This window comes from Ambystoma mexicanum, chromosome 5p (assembly GCF_040938575.1).
Source record: "Ambystoma mexicanum isolate Mex_15411 chromosome 5p, UKY_AmexF1_1, whole genome shotgun sequence".
NCBI classification, from domain to species: Eukaryota; Metazoa; Chordata; class Amphibia; order Caudata; family Ambystomatidae; genus Ambystoma; species Ambystoma mexicanum.
The window spans coordinates 443171725-443192904 of NC_090930.1; the positions used below are offsets into that span (position 1 = coordinate 443171725).

At 44.4% G+C, this 21180-nt stretch overlaps 1 protein-coding gene across 2 annotated transcripts in view; it reads right to left on the reverse strand.

Moving 5' to 3' along the window:
* Positions 1-21180, reverse strand: part of IL13RA1 (interleukin 13 receptor subunit alpha 1) — a 441624-nt gene that overhangs the window by 75677 nt on the left and 344767 nt on the right. The window lies entirely within an intron of this gene.

Consider the following 21180-nt stretch of genomic DNA (forward strand, 5'->3'; position numbering starts at 1 on the left):
AAAAAGTCTTTAACTTGATGTAAGGAAAAAGTGTTCAAAACCAAAAGTTTAAGAATGACTCCAACAAAAATATCCTCCAAGGGAAAAACCCTTGGATCCACTGTGGCAAAATGTCTCTTTAGCTAACAGTTCCTTTGGGTCTTCACTGCACTCACAAAGTTCTTTTATAACCAAAAGGTTCTGTTCAACCAAAAAGTTTTGTGAAAGTCTTACTGTAAAGGTTCTTGTAACTTTGCACATTTCCTAGTATACTCCCCTGCCAGGAATCTTTACACAATGTTCAGTTGCCTGGTGTACTCGCCTGCCAGGACTTCTCTTTTGAGTTTCAGATCACATCGTGTACTCTCCTGCTAGGAATTCTTGTCCAATTTCAACTGCTTGGTAATACTTGCCTGCCAGGTCGTCTTATGTGTTTCACAGTTCCTGTGGTGCATGGTATATCTATCTGTGGTAATATTTTGATCAAATGTACTTGCTCAAACTCCCCCCACCACATTAGCATCTCATGCATCTGTATTTGATTGGGGTATGCCTTTATACTTTGTCCTGTCTGCATTCTAACATTCTTCTTGGTGAATCTTGCCTTCATACTTTACCTTGGCGCATTCAAACAAACTTTGCCTTTGTACATTGCATTGGCGCATTCAAACAAACTTTGCCTTTGTTCTTTGCATTGTCTGCATTCAAACATTCTTCTTATTGGGTGTTGAATTTGTACTTTGCCATGACTGCATTCTAACAAACTTGGGTTTTGTATATTGTCTGCATTAGCCAGCTTGTACTATTCAATCACTTGATGGCTCAGTTGTCAGAATGCCCCGGGGTCCCCAGCTGCTTTGGGCAGACTCATTGGTTTCTCCTAGCAATCTCTGATGCTGGTCACGCTTCTGCGGTATGGCTTCTCCACCCGTCTTCCAGTTTGGAGTGTGCAGATGCTTCTCCAGCATCCAGCATGGCTCTGCGGTCACACTCCAGCTTTCCTTCACAGCCTGGGGTGAAGACTGCTGTCCCGTTGAGTGGCCCAACATACAGGAGCTTCTGCACGGCTCCTGGCATCTCCATGGCCGCCCCTTGCTTGCATGCAGCGTCTCTCTCCTTGTGCTGGCGGCCTTCTCTGATTCGTCTGCTCTCTCAGTGTGCCTCGTATTCAGGATGTCGACATCTTCCTCTGAACTGCTTGCTGCACTTCTCTCCTCCATAGCGCAGTTGCCCTTTTTCAATTTCCCACTCATTGCAGGTTTGGAAAAACAACTAGTCTGCATGCTGCACTTCGAGCTCCTGTCACTTTGCACACCCTCACTTGTCCTCCTCGTCTCAGTACTTGAGTGGTTATGGGAGTTGAAGTCCATGACTTTCTTTGGGCTTTTAAATCCTAGATGGTTTTTCTCATGGATTTCACAAAAAGGCACAAAAGGTGTTGTGTGAGTCGTGGGTGTTTGGGTGAAAGGTGGGGGCCTGACTAGAATGACATTATGCCATTAAGAACTCGGGTATCAGAAGGTCTTCCTCATAGGGAAGGGGGAACACTGTGACTCTGACAATGAAGTCATGACATCTGCCCTGTAGTTGTCTCCTCTAATGTCATCCTCTGTCATATAACCTCCCCAGGGTCCGGATCAGGTAGCTGCTGCCAATCCCCTGGCCACATGGGAGAAGGTCACTGCAGGGGAATCTGTGATGTCTTCATTGGATTCATCACAGTACCTTGTTGCAAGGCCAATAGTACTAGATTCAGGGATTGCACTTTATACCTGGTGCCGAACACTCTGTTCATGGCTTCTAACAACGTCTCAAAGTCATACAGAACAGGGCTGTTCGATTCTAGTAAGATGAGACAACACGAAGGCTGTTTTGGTGGTAATGTCAGGGAAGACAGCGGGACAGCATAAAAAGTGTGATTTTGTTACGCATTCAGCACATCAAGATACAACCAGTACTCAACTCACTCACGGTGCTCATGGATGCTCTATCTGGCAGCCACATAGTGACCATGTTATACGGTGTCACAACCGTCCACCAACGAAGGGTACTACTTCATTACAGCCGCAGTGTTCGTGGCGACTTCAGCCGCGTTTCAGATGGCAGTTGTCATGGAGACTGGGGAACGCGCGTACAGTGCGGCTATCCGATCGCGTGACACAGGCACTATCGTATGATCTGGTTAGCAGAGTAACGGCATAAAGGAACGCCAGAGATTCTATTTAGCGCTTCTCAGCTGTGTTCTCGATCAGTTCGTAGTGTTTCTTTGGCATTTCTGACTCTTGATATATCTGGATTTCGACCATGGTTTGCTTCACAGACTTTCCCTTGGAACTCCACTGCTATGACAACCTTCTTTCTGCTCGGACCTCACAAACTGCAACTACTTTCGCAAAGCTTCAACAGACTGCTTCTGCTGTAACGTTTTGTTTCGGCGCCCTTCTCTTGTGAACCTGAACATTTCCGTCCTCGGACTCCATTAACTGGCTTGCCTTTGGAATTCCCTTTTGCACCACGCATGGCCTCACTCAGGCCCCATAACTGGACCCCCGTCAGTCAAGCTAGTACTGGCACAGTGGTACCACCTCAAGTGCCTTTTGGGACCAGGTATCTCAGGTACCACATCAAGTGCCTTTTGCGACCAGGTATCTCAGTCGCTTGTTCTCCATGGTCCTCAACCTTGCACCGCCCTAGTAGGGAGAAGTCAGGGATCCTGTCCACCCTCCTCTGCTTACACATCATCCTCAGTATATCAACTGGTAGGTGCCATTAAATAAATATCTTGTTTTGGTTTACTGCATTATACTGCAACGTGATTGGTCCACTAACTTCCTGTTTCCATTTCAGCTACCAGGGGACCCGGTGTCTTGTTCCAGCCACCTGTGGCCTTAATAACTGGTCAGCTAGTTACTATTATCTCCCTGACTGGTCCTTGGGGACGGAGGTATACATAGTCTACGCGAGGATCAGTTCTTGACAGATTTACAGTGATTGGTGAATGTTCTATATCTCTGGGGGCTAACGGAAATGGTAGTGGCATCAGGACTGTGATTGATCGTGGTGCCTGAGCAGGGCTCCAAATTCAGGGCAAGGGGGCAGAGCCTGCATGGTGCCCTGTATGGTTTCAAGACGCTGGTGGATGGCTGCATGGGCTGTGACCATGTCAGTTTGGAGAGACTCCAAAGCCTGCATTAGGGCAGCTATCTGAGCCTGGGAGACGTCCATTCTGTCTGGAGGAAAAAAGATGCTACTTACTTTGTCACAATGAGAGCACTGAGACTCTTCGAAGGTGACAGAATGTCCCCCTCATCCCACCATACAGATGGAACAAATGTAAGCCTGTTGAAAGGGTGAAGGTGGAAGGGCGAGAGGGGGTCTCCCAAGAACGCTTGACAACTGGTGAGAAAAAGGACAGGTATCAGTGCACAGTTAAGTCCCACCACAGATCTATCTTCCCACCCACAAGACAACTCCTACCTGAACGCGAGTCGTAGAGAAAAAAGGAAGCAGACTCAGACTTAAAACTAATTGTCCAGAGGACAAGAAACCCGTCACCAACAAAAGGGAAAAGAAAACAAAACAGTGAAGCTGATCGGGCGGCTTAGAGGATGATAGTCTAAAGGACAAAATCCTTGAGTTCCAGAAAGAAAAGTTCAGAATTAGTGCAAAATTGTTATCAACATCTGAAGGACGAAGAAATGTGAGATCTAAGGAGGAAGCCATTGTCAGAGAGCCAGGTTGCCAGTCGCCAAATTTGAAAGCAAAAGCCAATACAGGGATGGTCCGAATTCAAAACTGGGGAGCAGATCAAACAAGGGAGGAACCAGAAGGCGCAATCCAAGGGAAAGAACACGGTCAAAACCAGGAGATCAAGAGTCAGAGGTTGCATAAGAAAACTGCCACTTATCTTCACGAAGACGTTGAGTAGCATCAGAGCCGAAAGCCGATTTATTCCTGTGTTGTCGGCGCGAGAGACGTTGACGTCACACGTTCCTGAGTACGTGATGAGGTAATGTGTCCCGATGCCAGCAAGGAGCGATGGGAAACCGTAGTGTCCTGAATGTTCTGCAGAGGCCAGGGGAGCTTTCAGGAGGGGCCCTATTGCCTTGCCACCAAGGGTGCCACTGCCGGGATTGTGACACGGTGTCTCGCCAGGACATTGTGCCACAGGGCCCCAAAGTCCCATGGGCTGTGGGGACCTCTGCTACACCAGTGTCCTTGAGGGAGGGCACCGCATATTGTGCTGATCTCATGCACTGAAGTTGCCAGTTACCAAGCATCATGCAAATAATTATCTTATGCTTATACAGCGCCACACACCCATAGGCCTCAGAGCACACATAAAACACATACATACAGGACCAGTCTAATAACAATATAAGAGAAGAGATGGATATAACCGGGCAGCACTTCTTAATCTTTCTTGTTGAGGAGATGCGTTTTGACCACTCTCTTGAAGTAATCAAGAAAAGGAATAGGCACAAGGAGCCCAGGCATCAAACCCTGTGCCCCCAAAGTTCTGCAATTTAAAGCACAGCTCAAATAGCTTCCTGTCATCATTTAGATGAAGCAGTATTTTACTCTCCGCAACCTTAAGTCGTTCAGAGAGATACAGAGATGCGTTACCATTCCAGCATTTAGGAGTCAATGTAATAATTTTGTGAACAGTTTTTTGCTTGACGGGTAACCAATGAAGAGCTACTCTGGCCCTGGTAACATGATCCTGCCTGGCCATGCCCCGAATGGACCGTACTGACCCATTTTGAACGGTCTGCAGTTTATGAAGATTAGCATGACAGGTACCAGTCATCAGGCTATTACAATAATCCAGTTTGGAATTAATTAAGGCACGGACCGAAAAAGATCTGTTTTCCTCAATTAAGTAAGGTCCAATCTGTCTTAGTAGTTTAATTACATAGGAACAGGATGACCGCAGATTGGCAGTGTGCTTCTAGATAGCTGGGAATACACTCCTAATAATCCAGATACACTCCTAATGCTTTGACAAAGGGAGGCACTGAGATGGAGCAGATAGCAATCATGAACTGGCTATAACAAAGCTCCAGTTCTTTTAAGCCGAGGCCTGGAACCAGAATCATGAGTTCTGTCTTGTTCTTATTCAAGGCAAGTGAGGTTACTGCCATCCATGATTGAATCAAAAAATATATCTGATTGATGGCCTCTGAGTCTCAGACGTAATCACCTAAGAGTTCAAGAAGTATTTGTGTGTTGTACGCATAGTACGTATAACTAACGCAGAGACTATCTAGAAGATCAAAAAGGGGGGCGAGTATAGAAAGACAAGAGCCCTGTGGAATGCCACACAGCAACAATCACCCACAGAGACCCTACCAGACGCTGACCCAGAAAGCACTCCATCCAAGCTGCAGCGCTACTTGAGCAGTTCACTATCTCAACAAGACTATCGACTAGCAAGGTATGATCAACTAGATCAAATGCTGCTGAGAGGTCAAGTAAGAGACTAGAGGCCAGGCTGCACTCTGTATAGTGATGAAGAAGTTAATAGAGAAAGGGGATGAAATCAAAAGCACAAATTCTGTTAATCCATCTGTGCAGGAACAGTCAGTTGGAGATAAAATGATCTTCTTGCAGAGATACCATACTAGTGTGTGTCCATCTTTAGGAAAGTGTATTCTACTCTTGATTGCTTTCAAAAAGTTACTGTTTAAGAATAGCCACATATATGTAACTATTGGCAAGCCACCAATTTAGGCTTTTGGGTAGGCATGAGAAAGGCATTTTCCAGGCACTCCAACAAAGCTCTCCTACCCTTGAGAGGGATCAATGTATCAGCCTATCTCACTCTTACCATCTGTCATGAAACTCATGGAGGCCATTGCTACCCCTCAGCTCTCATGATTTTTGGAATACAGGGCTCTATTACAATCTTTTCAATCAGGTTTACGCCCCATCAGGGGTACGGAGTCAGTGATGATTTTGGTCCTGAAGGAGAGAGCTTGTCTCCAAGACCGCGGGGTGGTCAGTGCTTTCTTTCTTCTTCACCTCTCTGCGGCTTTTGGCACTATTGATCATTGTATAGGATGGACATTTCTGGTCTTCCTCTTCCCTGGTTTACATCTTTTCTTTCAGAGCGTATTCTGGCGGTGTCATTATTTCCTTGTCAATCATTTCCATGAACTCTTTTGTGTGGGGTTCCCTAGGGGTCATCTGTGTCCCGCTTCTTTTTAATCTTTATTTGCGTCCTCTGGCAGCTCGAATTCATGAGCACAAAGTACGATTTTATACCTACGCCAATGACACTCGGCTGTTTTTTCAGCTAGACTCTCCCGAAAGTGATCCCCCTTCTCAGTTGAGAAGCTGCCTTGCAGCAGTTGGGGAGTGGATGGACAAAAACTGGCTGAAACTGAACGGAGAAAAAACTGAGATCATGGTAACAGGCGCTGCTGAATTGCAGTCAACTTGGACTAATGATTTCTGGCGAGACTCTCTTGGCCCATGTCCTTCATCCAGTAATTCAGTTAAAATTCTTGGCATTTAAATCTTGCCTTCTGGCTCTCGGGAGCTACAAATCTCTTCAGTATGCAACTGTGGTTTTTTGAAGCTGAAGATTCTGAGAAAGATGCTGCCATTTCTACCTTTTGAATCTCGAGGGAAGGTGGTAGCTGCATTGACTCTTGGGTCCATTGACTATTGTAATTAAATGTATCTGGGTCAACCAGCCTTTCTGATCCAAAGACTGCAGCTTCTTCAAAATGCTGCGGCTCGGCTGACACTTGGAGTTGAGTGGGTTTTCTCACTCACAGGCTCTCCTTCAGCAACTTCATTGGCTCCCAGTGAGTAGTCAAATTGAGTTTAAGATTCTCTGCATCACTCATCTGGATTTTTATCACATTGGCACTGAGTATCTGCAGGCCAAACATATTCGCTATGCTCCCTTAAGGTCCCTCCATTCGGCTTCCCAGAAATTCTTTACAGTTCCCTGATTTCGGAGAGCATGTGCGGGGGGGGGGGGGCAAGCTTTTTCCACTCTTGGACCAGCTATGTGGAACTCTCTCCCAGACTATCTTCAGAATGTGAACGATCATGTGGGCTTTCGGAAAGCCTTGAAGACATATCTTTTTTAGTCTTGTCCCTGTTTTTTGGTGTTGGAGTGGTTCTCTTCTGCATGCTATTTTTAGCACTGTGATGCCTTTGGGCTATAGTTTCGCGCTTTATAAATATCAATACATTAAATCAAGTAATTCGTATACATTATGCCATACATCATGTAACACATATGTTACTGATCGTCTATCTCTACAATCATGTCTCTAGGTGTTGTTCAAACAATTTAATAAAAGGTTCTCACTGCTGTTTATTTTATCAAATAGAGCACTGGTGGTACCTCCCATATGTAGGAGTGCTTTGTTGAGATTTTGTCAATACACACAATGCCAGGGTGGGTTTCACCTCTAGCTCCCTATGACTCATTTATTATGTATGAATAGATGACGATAATATTGTAAATTGTGTGTGGAGTCCACTTCTTAATTTTGGATTTTCCAGGCACTACCATCATGGTGCTACCTGGCCATAAAATGGCAATGGCAAGTGCTGGCATTGGTCTTAGTAGCGGGGCATATTAAGGTAGTATCTGGGAAATGCCTAATGCATAAACAAAAGCCAAAACCTTTGTCCTTACTAATGCTTGTTTTAATAGGACTTCAGTGCAAGGAACAAATGCAAGGACACACATATCACATATTGTTAATAAACCAAGTGGCTGAAGGCACTCTTGATTAAGGAATTTGTATCATATCAAGGGCTGGTTTACAGCTAAACCTTTACCATACAGGAGACTGCTTATAAATAACAATGACATTAGGGTTATGTTATTGTGACTTATACCGCACACTGATGCCACTTTTAGTTGTCTCTAGGTGCCCTGGGGCATCTGAAAAGGAATGAGGGTTGGGAGGGCTTTGGTAGTGGGATTGAGAAGGAAAAGCACAAGAGAGCTTTGATGGGCAGTTGGTAGCTTCACTTCGAAAAAAAACAGTCACTGTGTGCAATCTTTTTTAAGTTTGTGGTCGTTTTGTGTTGTTTGGAGTATGAGTGTGTGTGTGGAGATTGTGTGTGGCTGCCTTAGTTTCTTGTTTGGTGTTATATGGTGTGTGAAGTTTGTGCTTTGCTGCGGTAGAGGTATGGCGTGTCTGGTTCTGTATTTTAGGGTGATTAAGTAGGATATTGGAGCGTTGTTAGTGGGTCGGTGGACTGTTGCATCACATTCTGCTAAGTTCAATATTTATTTATTTATTACCTTTTGTAACGTCCAAAGCCAGGGGTATCATAGCGTTTATACAGACGCAGCATATTTAATCAGTGAGAACAATAAGTGAATAAGGAAGCAGTGCAATGGTAACTTGGTGGTGGTAGTTGAGAAGTAGTGTCATTAAACATATTTATTGAATAGCCAGGTTTTGTCCAGCTTCTTGAAGGTAACGTAGGAGAACTCGTCTCTGATGAGTGGGGGTAGAGTGTTCCAGAGTGTGGGGTCAATGACAGCAAAGCTAACACCTCCAGCCCTCGAGTTTTTGAAGCATGGTGTGGAGAGTGAGATACTATTGGTGGAAACAGAGAGCATTCAAATAGTATTTCTAAGAGATACTCTTGTTAAGGTAGAGAGGAGCATCATTGTAGATAAATTGATGTGCCAGGGCAATGTTTTGAAATCAATACAGGCTTTAATGGGTAGCCAGTGGACTTCACGTCTGGCAGCAGAAATTGGGTTAGAACGGCGCAGGCACAGTGCAGCACGGAGGGCTTTATTTTGGAGCAGTTGAAGCTTGGTTAAATTGGTTGATGAAGTGCTCACGAGGAGCACATTACAATTGTCAAGTTTGCTGATGATAATAGCTCTTGCGAGTGTGAGGCAGTTAGTCAGAGACAGGAATTGTCTACTGAGGGAGATGGGTTTTACAGTGTAGGCTGCAGAGGAAGCCAGGCGTTGATGTGCTTGGTCATAGTTAGCTTGGCCTCCAAGTAGACCCTGGGGGTTTTAACTTGTTTGAGAACTGGGATGATAGAGTCATCAACGGTAAAGGAGGTGGAGGCTGCATCCGGTTTACTGAGACGATAAGGGGATTCCATTATGGTAGCTCTGTTTTATCATCATTCAAACAGAAATTGTGGCTGGCCATCCAGTTTTGGATAATGCAGTAGGTCTTGTTGATGATGATGTAATCTTCTATGTGGCGGCCAGTGAGTGGAATGAGGATTTGAGTATCATCTGCAAAGTTAGTGTATGGGATATTGAGCGAGTGAAGGATGTCAAATAGGGGGCTTGGTGCAGGTATTATATAATGTGGGTGACAAACAAGAGCCTTGAGGGACACCCAATGGGACTGATATCTGGTTGGTCACAGAGTTACCAATGAAGATTCTAGAGGTATGCTTGCTACAAAAAGATTTGATCCAGGAAATGGCCTCTGCAGAGAATAGAAAGTGTGAGCAAAGGTGTTGGCAGAGGGTATCATGGTCGACTAAGTCAAATGCTGCTGACAAGTCAAGAAGGAGGAGGATGGTAAGATTGCAGGAGTCCCTGATGGTGTCTAACTGCATTTTAAGGTCAGGCAGGGCAGTTTCGGTACTGTATTTGGGTCTGAAACCTGATTGCCTGGCTCTTAGGAAATGGTGGAATTATAGGAAGTGTTGGATTTGGGAATAAGCAATGCAATGAAGACTTTTGAGTAGGAAGGGGAGGGAGGTCATGGGTCGGTAATTGGTGGGTAGTGCAGCATCAAGAGATGTTTTTTTAAGCAATGGGGAGATCCGCTCAGATGTGAGACTGTTGGGTTTACTGCTAGTCTTAAAGGAGATATTAACAAACTCACTGATGATAGGTGACACTGAAGGAGAGCAGAACTTGACAATGTGAGATGGGTAGGAGTCACCCTTACAGTTAGAGGCTTTGAGAGATTGGATGGTCTCCAGGAAAGTCACTTGGAAGACTGGGGAGTGTAGGCAGTGTGTTTATTTATTTATTTTACTATTTATTTATCTTACTGTTCTCCTATGTACTGCACTATCCCCTCCCCTTTCCCTCTGCACTTTTCCCCTTCTCCCCTCCCCTGCGTGATCTCAATGTCACCTGGCCTAGAAGCATCGTTGTCTTTGTCTCCCTCTGTTTCCCCTCCCATGCCTCGTCGTGACTTGAAACACTTGTGTTTAGGTGCATTATAAATGCCATATCATATCATGTAATGTGGTTGGGGAGCTCCAATGGCGGCAGGGTGGCTGGAGCAAGAGATTTAGTAGCAAGTTGAGTCTTTTTGGTGATAATTATGTTTCCTAGTAAGCCTGTTTTATTGGTGAAGGCATCTGGTATGGTGGTACACCATTCTTTGGTGAGGAGGAGGCTATGGTGGTAAAGGTTAGCTAAGTCCTCTGGGCTTTTGTTCATTTGATCAACAGTAGCAAGGGGGTGAGAAGAGAGGAGCGAGTGGGCACGAGCAGCACATGCGTGAGTTTCCCAGTGTTTCAAACCAGGATCAGTTTAGGAGAGAGGGCTGTGGTAGGCGGGGGATTCGAATGTGTGAGATCGAATTCTATTAGGAAGTGATCTGACCAGGCTCAAGGGGAGATATTAGAGATCTCAATATTGGTGTTAGTGGTGAGAATCCAATCTAGTATGCATCTTTTCATGTGGTTGGGGGATGTAACTAGTTGTGTAAAGTTCACCTCCTTGAGGGATTGGTGGAGTAGTGATGCTTTGCTTCCGCTACGGTCATTAAAGCCGAGTTTGAAGGCACCAAGGATGATTAATTTTGTGGCAGGCTTGATGAGCGGTGTGACCAGTAGAGGGATATTGGACTCAGGTCAGCTGGTAGAATTGGGTTGTCGATAGAAGAGGAGGATATTGTAAGTGGTCTTGGGGTTGATGGACAGTTTAAGAAGAAGAGTTTCATACCCTGGCAATACGGGTGTATGGGTACTTCTGATGCGGATAGAAGATTTGGTGATAAGGGCGGCCCCACCTCCTGGGGAGCTAGAGCAGTTGGCCCTAAAGATTAGAGTAGTTGGGAGGGATGGCTAAAAATAAGAGTGGACCTGATGCACTTGAAAACAAGATTCAGAGATGGCAAGCAGGTCAAGATGTCGATGGCATGAGCTCTCATGGAGCGAGCATTCATCAAGGCGCACTTGAGAGAGACTGTGTGGTTATTAGGAGGTAGAGGTGCAGGGGGCACATTGAACAGGCATGGAGAGGAGGGGATGTGAGCTTAGTTGATACGGGCTGAGTCTGGAGGTTCTGGCAGCTGCCAGTGTGGGGTAAGAGGGGTCACACACTGGAGGTGTGAAAAAGGTTTTGGAGCAGAGTTTTGTGAGGTGTTCAATGCCTAGGCAAGGGTGAATATGGTTGGTGGAGCCTTTCGGGTGAAACAACACTGTTTTGGTCATGGTAATGGTAGTGCAGCCTCTGGCTGAAGTGGTCTGCTCAGTAGACAATAGAGATTACATGTTAGTATGGGGTGTGGAGGGGGGCACAGTGAGTTAGTGCCCCAATTGTGGTGCACACTATGGAGGAAGAGAGTGGGTTTTGGTAAGCAAAGATGTGGGAGTGCATTAGAAAACTGTATGCCTGCCATGACCAGGCAGGGCCAGACAGAAGGCAAAGGCCTTACGTGTTTGGTCTTTGTGGGGAGCCGGGTTCGCCTTCTGGGTCCCTAGGGCTGCAGGGACATCATCACAAGGCAGCCAATCATCGCGCTGTGGAGGCGGGCAAACATTTAATGCACATCATGCTGGCCTGAAGCTGCGAGATAAATAATTATCCTTGATGCCTTCAAACTCGGCTTCAATGACCTTAGCGACAACAAAGCATCACTACTCCACCAATACCTTAAGGAGGGGAACTTTACACAACTAGTTACGTCCCCCAACCACATGAAAGGACGCATACTAAATTGGATTCTCACCACTAACACCAATATTGAGATCTCTAATATCTCCTCTTTAGCCTGGTCAGATCACTTCCTTTTTGAAAGATTTTCGGGCTCAGTTTGAGAAGTAATGTGTCCAGCAGGGCTTACCTCAAAGGCAGCATCTGCTGGGTCGATGGAAATAGGATGGGGGCACACATGCACAATAAAGAATTCCTCATGCTGGGGCCAGATAGCAGACAAAAGCCTTAGGGTGTGGTCTTTGTGGAGGGCTGGCTTTGCTTGCTGGCTCCCTAGGGCTGCAGAGACATCATCACTTGGCAGCTAATCATCACGCTACCCTCAGCATTCTTTAAGTGCAATACATTGGCTAACGTCACAATTGCTCCAACATTAGTCAAAATTCTAAAATTCTAAGATCGCCCGAAAATGTCTAAGTGTGAAAAACATCTGTTGGAGCAGATTCGGGCACATGAGGAATTGTTTCTTGATTCAACTCATTTGGTAAAAAGAAATTGTTTGACTGATTGGATAAATACCAAAAGGGGGATAGAAGGCTATGGGCCAAGTCCGGTGGTAACCCTGCCGGTGATACCGGCTGGTTGCCGCCAGACTTGTAAGATGTGCCTGGCTTGCCGGTAATACCAGGGGATTACAACTCCAGCATTCCGGAAAGGCAGGCGCTGGTAAATGATTTTTTTTTTATTTGTATATGATTGCACAACAACCTTAACAAAATAGAACATTTACAAGAGAATTAAAAAAGCTTTTTTGACTTCATCCCATCACATAGTACCTCATTCTTATAAAATTCACTAAGTTCAGAATACACGAGAAAGTCAAAAGAAAAAAGAACAAAATATAAAACATAAAACAAAAAAGAAAAAAAGAAAAAATCAAAGTTCAAACAGGCTAAAAAATAAGATACTATGTTAAAAAAAGAAAAATTCAAAATGAAGCCCTGGCGCTCCCAATTTAAAAAAAGAAAATATCATCATACCCATTGGGCACGAAGTATGTAACAGCATTTCTATTCATTTAATTTTTTCCTCAACAGTTATGATGCTATATCGTACTGTATGAGCCACTTCCTTTTCTTAGGCATACCATTGAGACACCACCAAGGCAGCCCCCCCCAGCCAATATAGGTGATGGATAGATATTAATAATTTAAAATCCACTTTTCGATCGTGCATGAACCACCGGTATTGTTATAGCTGTATTCTGTCCTGAGATCAATTTATTCCAGAAGTTTTCCGAGAGCAACCATTCTTCTCTCTCCACAAATCTGGAAAAAAAGTTTGATCTTTTTTCCCACGTACCCTCGCAATCCAACAAAAGATGTTTCAGGCTTTGTTTGGCTGGAATCTCACAGAAATTGCATAGTCTGATAGCTGTTGCCCTTGTCCCCTTATGCTCAATATTTCCCCAGTGTGAATGATATTAAGGTGCACTCTCAGAAATGTATTTCTGATTTTCCAGTCTGGGAACTTCGCCAAATAGTTTGGTCAATTGTTTGGTAAATAGTTTGGTCAATTGTAATTCCCCATTACCATTGAGTTCTGTGGGACTCAATGGGAATGGGGAACACAGAAGCACCGGCACCATTAATAACAGTGCTGGTGCTTCCGTTGCGGCTTGCTTTCCGTGGCCGCTCTGTTCTGCAGGGTCTGCCCTGTCAGGCACAGCGGCTTTGGGAGACAAACTCGTAGTGTGCCGGTATAAAAATAGGCTTACCGGCACCGTTGTTTCCAGACCGGCACACTTGTAATGAGGACCAATATATTGTAAAAGGAATATGCTAAATTGTACCATGGGTGTGATCAACTTCTGCAGAATATTGATATACCCTTCGAGTCAGTTTAGATCTCTCTTTCAGATTTCACATTAATCTTATACTGACGCTTGCGTTGACTGGCTCAAGAGCATGCCGTGTATGCAGACTTTGTGGATCAGAAACAATGGGGCATTTGTTAATGGAATGTAGAGGCACCTTTGAGATGAGAAGGAAAAGCTTTAGAAACTTTGTACATGATGTGTGCTTACCTTGGTCTTTTTTATGGAATGTTTTTTGGTCTGGTGATCTGTATTCATTAATTGTGGCACTACGTAGGACAATGAAAGGTAGAGGAAAATCAGAACAAAATGGATGTAACTGATTGTACAGTTGACCAATTATTGTAAATTCATTTTATGATTGTGTAAGATTATTTTAATGAAGTGTTATGTATAAAATATTATGTATTTGCAAATTATGTGAAAGGTTCGAGTTTAAACCATATCACAAATGAAAAATAAAATATCATCTGTATATTTTGAACCGGAGATATTTGCAATGTCCTGGGAACATTGAAACATTAAAGTAGGCATCTTTACCTTAAAAGCAGAGCTAGGGCACCAGGACCCTGCGGTCTGGGGGTGTGGGAGGGTGTTTTGGGACAGGAGAGGAAGGTAGTGGGTGGCAATTGCCATAGCGACTAGCTTGGCCATCAGAAGATGATGGGTACATAAAAAGCTTAACACCCACAGGCTGTATGTATTTCCACCCATTCCATCTATCATATCTTCAGTTCCAGTGCCACGTGTTGGGGCATATAGGCAGCGCTTACAGCAACCAACAACTAATGGCCAAAACAAAATAAAAGTACAAAATAGTGGCAGCATTTACAATGCATACTCTAAAGGGAGAAGAGTGCATGCATAGTTCCTCAAATTGGGATTAGAGTTTGAGCCACTTCTCAGCCTGTTAACTTTTAAATGGCATCTAGAGATTTGATGCTCGGCATCTCCAGTTCTGTTTCCAACTTTGACAGGAAGAGGATGTTTCCATGACCTGCATTGGAGCACATCATGTTTTCACCCACAGTGTTGGACACTCATAGGGGAGGGTGGGGTACGGGATGCGGCAGAAGAGAGAGATAAGTGGAAACCAAATGGGCCTACCGCGTTGTCCTGCAGACCATGGTCAAGCCACATGTGCAGGGCTGCCTTTATCACTGAGCCTGGCCTGGGAACAACCTACAAGCAGTGGGGTTCAAACCCACCTACATCCACTATATCCTTGGCTTACTTGTAATTTCCAGGTTATGCTAACTCCCTTCCCTTCTGCAAAAAGTCATAATACCAGACCATACAGATGGAAGCTGTAGTGCGACTGCAGTTCAGTGCCATCTGCACCATCTATACAAATTAACAGGGTTTTATTATGTTGAAGCGAGGTTCGTGGGTGCCACTCGGTACAGATACTACAGAATGCACATACCACCAGGCTCGAAATGTCAATGGAAGCGAGCCAGCAAAACAAACGTTTCATTGGTTAAGAATATATGGGCCATAATATGAAACATTCCTTACAAAGAGGAGGCACCTGTGTTCTAAAGTGGCTTGGGGAATCCCAGGAACCTACCCTTTTGTCACTGGCCGTTGGAATGGGGACCCCGTAGATACAAGCGCAAGATGTTTACACAGTATTTGTCAAGTAACTTGTAGCCTCATGTAATGTCTGCCGTTCTTGCTTGTCAGATCATGGAGGGGAAGTGAATGAAAGAGACTCTCTTTGCCGTGCACATACTGAAATAATTTAAATTAATTCAAGCATTGGCAAAACCAACAGTGTTGGCTTTAATGTAGGAAAGGAAAGGCATTTGCCACGCCCTGCCATAATAGAATGACCTGGAGATAAGATTAATAGCTGAAAATGGTGTGAGTACCTGGGAATATGATAACTGTGCCTAACAAAGGCCTACATAGCACCTATTCATAAGCCAAACCTGTTGGCTTTTCCAATGTTTGTTTGTAACAAGACATCCGTGTAAGGACAGACATGCTGCTTATTAATCGAGTGTCTGAAAGCAAAGTTGGATAAAACATGCTTATTACACCAGTAGCACAATCATGACTGCAATTAAACCATTAACTCTCAGAAGAGAGTTTTGAAATATCCTTGTTGGGCACTTAGAGCACAAAATTTGATACAACTGCTTGGCCAAGCTAGCTCAAAGAGATCCCAGTAAACTGTGTTTTGGCAGTGGGGGGTAGAGAGTAGGTGGGAATGGCTATGGGTATTACCATGGCCACTGGCAGTCAATGGGTGGGTAACTAAACAAACTACAACCACAAACTGTGTGTCCCTCTTCACATCTCAGGATTCCTTCCTCTCCCCAGTAATCTTAAATCTATACATGGAGCCACTGGGAGCCCTCCCAGCGCCACACCACATCCACATCCACCAATAAACAGACGACACAAGATCGACTCCATCAAGGACATCTACAAGCTCAAAACCTGCCTCTCGCTGATCCAGTCTTGGATGTCCACTGCATACTTGAAGCTCAACCCTTCCAAGACTGAATTACTACTCCTCACCAACAACACCGAACACTCAGGCATACACACCTGGCAATCAACCATGAACTGTGAGGGGTAAGAATTGATAGAGGGACACAAAGTTGTATTATTTTCATTTTTAGACATCTTTATTAAAATAAAAGGGTTGGACAAAGGCCTCTCTGCCCCTATCCTAAAGTGAGTTTCCCTACCTAGGAAACTATAACTAAAGATCAGTTTGTGTCCCCTCAAAATTATCCACATTGTCTGTGTGTCCAAAACATACCAATCTGACCCTCACACTATAAATGAACAACCAAAGGTGTAAGAAAATTTCTCTGACTTAAGTTTAGCAAAAAGTGTTCATAAATAAAGTGATTAGACACATTCAACAAAAATAGTCTTTCGAAGGAGAAATCCCTGGAACCAGTGGGTGGGTCCCTTCCCCTGGATATCTCGAGTAGGATGGCAAAAGTATGTTTCCAAACATCCATTTCTCAAGGATGCCAAAAGTGCCTCTTTAAAACAACAGTTTTTTAAGGATGGGGAAAGTGCCTCTCTTGAACAACAATTTCCTTAATTTGTTATACTTGGTTCAGAACGTTTCTGTACATACAATATATTCTATACCATTTTGTGCTTTCTGAGTTTCTTTACACTGAGTTCACAAACCAAATGGGTCTTATTCATAACGAGATGTTCCGCATAGAATTCTATTCAATCTCTTCGGTATATTAACAGACCACCTGATATACTTGTGCATCAGAAATCCTCATGTGATCTGTCTATACCCTTCCACCAGGTGTTTGGATTTAAAAAGGAAAAGGTCTTTGTTCAATTTCACAACTTCCATTTGTTTGATTTCTTAGAGTCTCTGGTATATTTGCTTTGCCATGTATTTTGCAAAAGTAGATAAGTCTCTTTCTAGAACACTATGGACATTCTGATATACTGCCCTGCCAGGTATCTTTTAGTAGGTTCATCTGATTCCCTGGTATACTCTCCTGCCAGGTATCTTCCCACAATGTTAACATGCTTACTCAACTTCAGCTTGCTTGGTGATTTGACAACCAGGACTTCCTTTCACCTGTTTCATAACTACCCTGGTATACTCCCTTGCCAGGTGTTTGTTTTTATGATCTTGCAGATCCCCTGGTATGCTTCTGTACCAGATATCTTCCCCGAATTGCTAACTGCCTGGTGTACGTCTTTCACCAGGTCTTCTTTCAATGTTCTCACTGTTTTTTCAGTGTAGCACAGTTGTATTCCTTCACTGTCAATACTTCATTGGCTTGTGGTAATACTTGTTCCAACTTTCCCCACATTGATATATCATATATGGAGACTTGTTCAAGGTTTGTCATTTAACTTCTTTATCAACATTCATTTGCTTGTGATAACATTTGCTCTAACTTTCCCCATATTGACATCTCATACATGATGATTTGTGCAAATTCTGTCTTTGTATTTCATTTGTTCGCTATTCAAAATAGTTTCTGATTTGCCTACATGCCTGTTGGTATAACCCGGGGGCCCCAATGGTTCTGGGCAGACTCACTGGTATCTGGTAGCGTTCCTGACACATGGCATGTTGCTGCGGTGAAGCTGTCAGTCTGGGATGGCATTTTCTGCTCTGCAGATATTCTCTCAGCTCCCCTGCCAATTCCGCGTTCACCCACCATTAAGACCGCTGCTGGCTGTCAAGACCACGTCTGCAGTAAATTTGCTGCTGCTGCTGGCTTCCCAGCAGTTCCCCCCAGTGCCTGCTGTGTCTCCTGTGTCCTCGTGCCACGCCGGTAGGTAACGCTTACAAGCAGAAGCTGGAAGCGCCTGCCTTCTCCAGCCCGGTCCTTTCCTGTGCTGTTGCCTTCTCCATCGGTTCTGCTTCCTGCTTCTCCCGTTCTGCTTCTCTCTTCTCTGACTCCTGTTTGAATGAGTATACCATTTTTATTTGTCCCATGCACCCACGCTTTATTGCAGCAACTAGTCCACATGTTCAGCTTGGTGTTTCCTTCAATCCACATTAACTCATTCTTCTTCTTCCTCGTCTCAGTACTTGAGGATTTATGGGAGTTGGAGTCGATGGATTTATGGGACTTCTAAAGTGCTTTTGTTAGGAATTTTTGTTTGTTACAAAATACATCAGAGACATGATATGTTCGGTGTGCATGAATGGTATTCTGCCTAGAGTGTTCTGCAGGTATTGTTTTGGGGCTTTTACAATGGGAGTAATTTGTATAGTGACAAGAAAACATCAGGAAAATATGGATTATGTGGTTTTCTTCTCCAGAAAAGGGGGAATACCACGTCCCTCCTAATGGGGTCACCACCTTCCCCTGACAGCCGTCTCTCCCCACATGATCTTCCCTCATAATACCACTCCCAGGGTCAGGATCAGGTAGCGGCTGCCTTCCCCTGGCCACGTGAGAGGAGATCTTTGACGGGGAATTAGTGATGATTCCAAGGGATTCATTACAGAACTCTGAGGGCTTCACACCTGAGCTCACCTCCTGCGTCAAGTCCCTCGCATTCCAAATCAACAAACATCTCTCCTTTAAGATACACATTGCTAAGAAAACTGAAACAGGTTAGTTTCAGTTCTCCCTCCTGTGGAAATTCAAGGCCATCCTCCCTCTAGAGAGCTTTAGATCCACTGTTCAAGCACTGGTCCTATCCCACCTTATCAAGGGTCTACGCAGATAAGACCATATCACCACAGCCCTCATCGACCTTCACTGGCTCCCACTGCACACACAAATCACCTTCAAGTCTGGCTGCATCATCGATAAGGCAATTACCCTCAAGTCACCCAGCTATCTCGTGGACAAACTCAGCATCTCTGGTGGACAGCTTACCACCAGAAGCCAGGACATGTGCAGACTTGAAATCCACTGCTGCAAAAAGGAAAGGAGCAGAAAACAGGCCTTCTCTGCCTTCTCCGCAAGACTATGGCACCTCCTCCCATCATGAATGAAGTATATAGAGGGGCAGGCATCCCTCTTTTTTGTGTATGGGGGCCTGACTGTAGAGGGTAAAAGGGGAATAACAAGATAAAGAGTAGAGTCAATGGCTACCCCTTTCATAGACGCACAGGAGGTGCACCTGTACTACAGTTAGGATAGCTTACATATATTCTAATCCAAGGATCACAAAGGCAGTGCCATAAAACAAAGTTTAATTAAGGATTTAACAATAAAAATGTAGGCAGGAGGCTTAGGCAACAAAATTGTTTGAAGAAAAACAAGGAAAAACCAAGACAAATTAATGGTGGGTTAGTAACAGTCAAGTGCAAATTTCATATGCTGTTTTATCAATAGCGGCACGCAGTTGTTGTCGACACTTATATTTGGTGTTTCTGGTTCGGATGACAACTAGGAAGCCACAGGTGCTGCGATGATGAGGCAAAGATAACTGTGGGTACCGAACTGTCATCAGGACTCGCAGAGTGGTGTGCAGGCGGACAATTGGTGTAGAGGCTTGGTTTACCAACAGAAGATTTGGGTGGCATCCTCAAAATAACAAGTAGATATTGCTGTCTTTCATATAGGCACGAACATTTTGTAAATAATGGGTTTGCTGTGAAAGATTTGGTAAAACGCCACAGAGTTTATGATCAGTTTTGTAGTCGAGCATATGAAAACATCCAATAGATTCGAAATCACCAAGACATGACACACACACACACACGCACGCACGCACGCACGCACGCACGCACACACACACACACACACACACACACTTATCTTTCATTCACATCCAAATACAACACTCACACTGCATTCAAATTCACATGCACTCTTAGACGCAACCCATTCACACACATACAAACATACACAAAGGCTTTCTGTCTCACCTTTTTCACTCCCAGACTGAATGTCACCCCCTTACAAGCTGCTCTGCCACACACACCAACACAAGCTTCACCAGCCCTCGAACACCGCACAGACTGCAACCAGAAGGTAGAGGGAGGCGATTCTCGGTTCCTAGCACATGTAATGGAGGCAGAGTGCTAGGAATCACTTATCCAGGAAACCTCAATGTGCGGGGAGGTACAGGAGCACCGTTTTGCACATTTTTGTCCCTGCAGTTCCCTCTAAGGAAGCAAAACACCCTCAGCCATGCATGGCCCATTGGGCATGCACGGTGAGGAACTGCAAAATGTAAAGAGAACATAAATGTCCTTGCTTTTGCTTTGTCTGGCTAGGTGGCTCCTCCATAATGGGTGGTAGGATGGCGCCCCATCACCCATTATGGATGATCCACCACTGAGTGAGAATGCAATATACAGTAGGTGAAAGAGGTGATATCATTTTAAGGACTATTATGGCTTTTGTTTCCAGTAAAATGGCTGAAAGCATTTAGTTTAAATTTCACAGACTATTGTTGCCCATTCAAAATACTTCCTGAATAGCTGCATATATCCCTTACTCATGAGGTCCTGTTTTACTGAGAATGATTGAAGGAGGAAGTGATTGGAGACTTTGGCACCTACTTAATATCAACCTACACAATTATGTACTTATCAGAGGGTGAATTAGAAACTGTAAAGAACCGTGCCATATGCATGGCATGTTGGCAGCAGTGTACACAAATGGGCTGTGTGGCAGTGGTACAAGACTTTGTGGGTATACAATATTGAGTTATGGTGGTGTGGAAGGGCCTTAAGACATATGCCAATGCTATTTAGACTAGGGGAATACCGAACTTTGGCTTCGAGTAAGTAATCGCCCGAATTCTGGCTGAACATTAGATATTTAGCTTCAGGCGAATACTTGATTATCACTCAAAGCCGAATAGTTTTGCATTCAGAATACATTAAGTACTGCTTTGACTGCATGCCTGGAATCATTCAGGCAAGTCATGTTTATCCCTTAAAAGGATAATTAGACAAAATATGCTGTCACTCTTTTGACTGAATACAGGCGGAGCAGAGGTTTTAAAGTGCAAACAAAGTTCCTGCCCTTCATGTGCT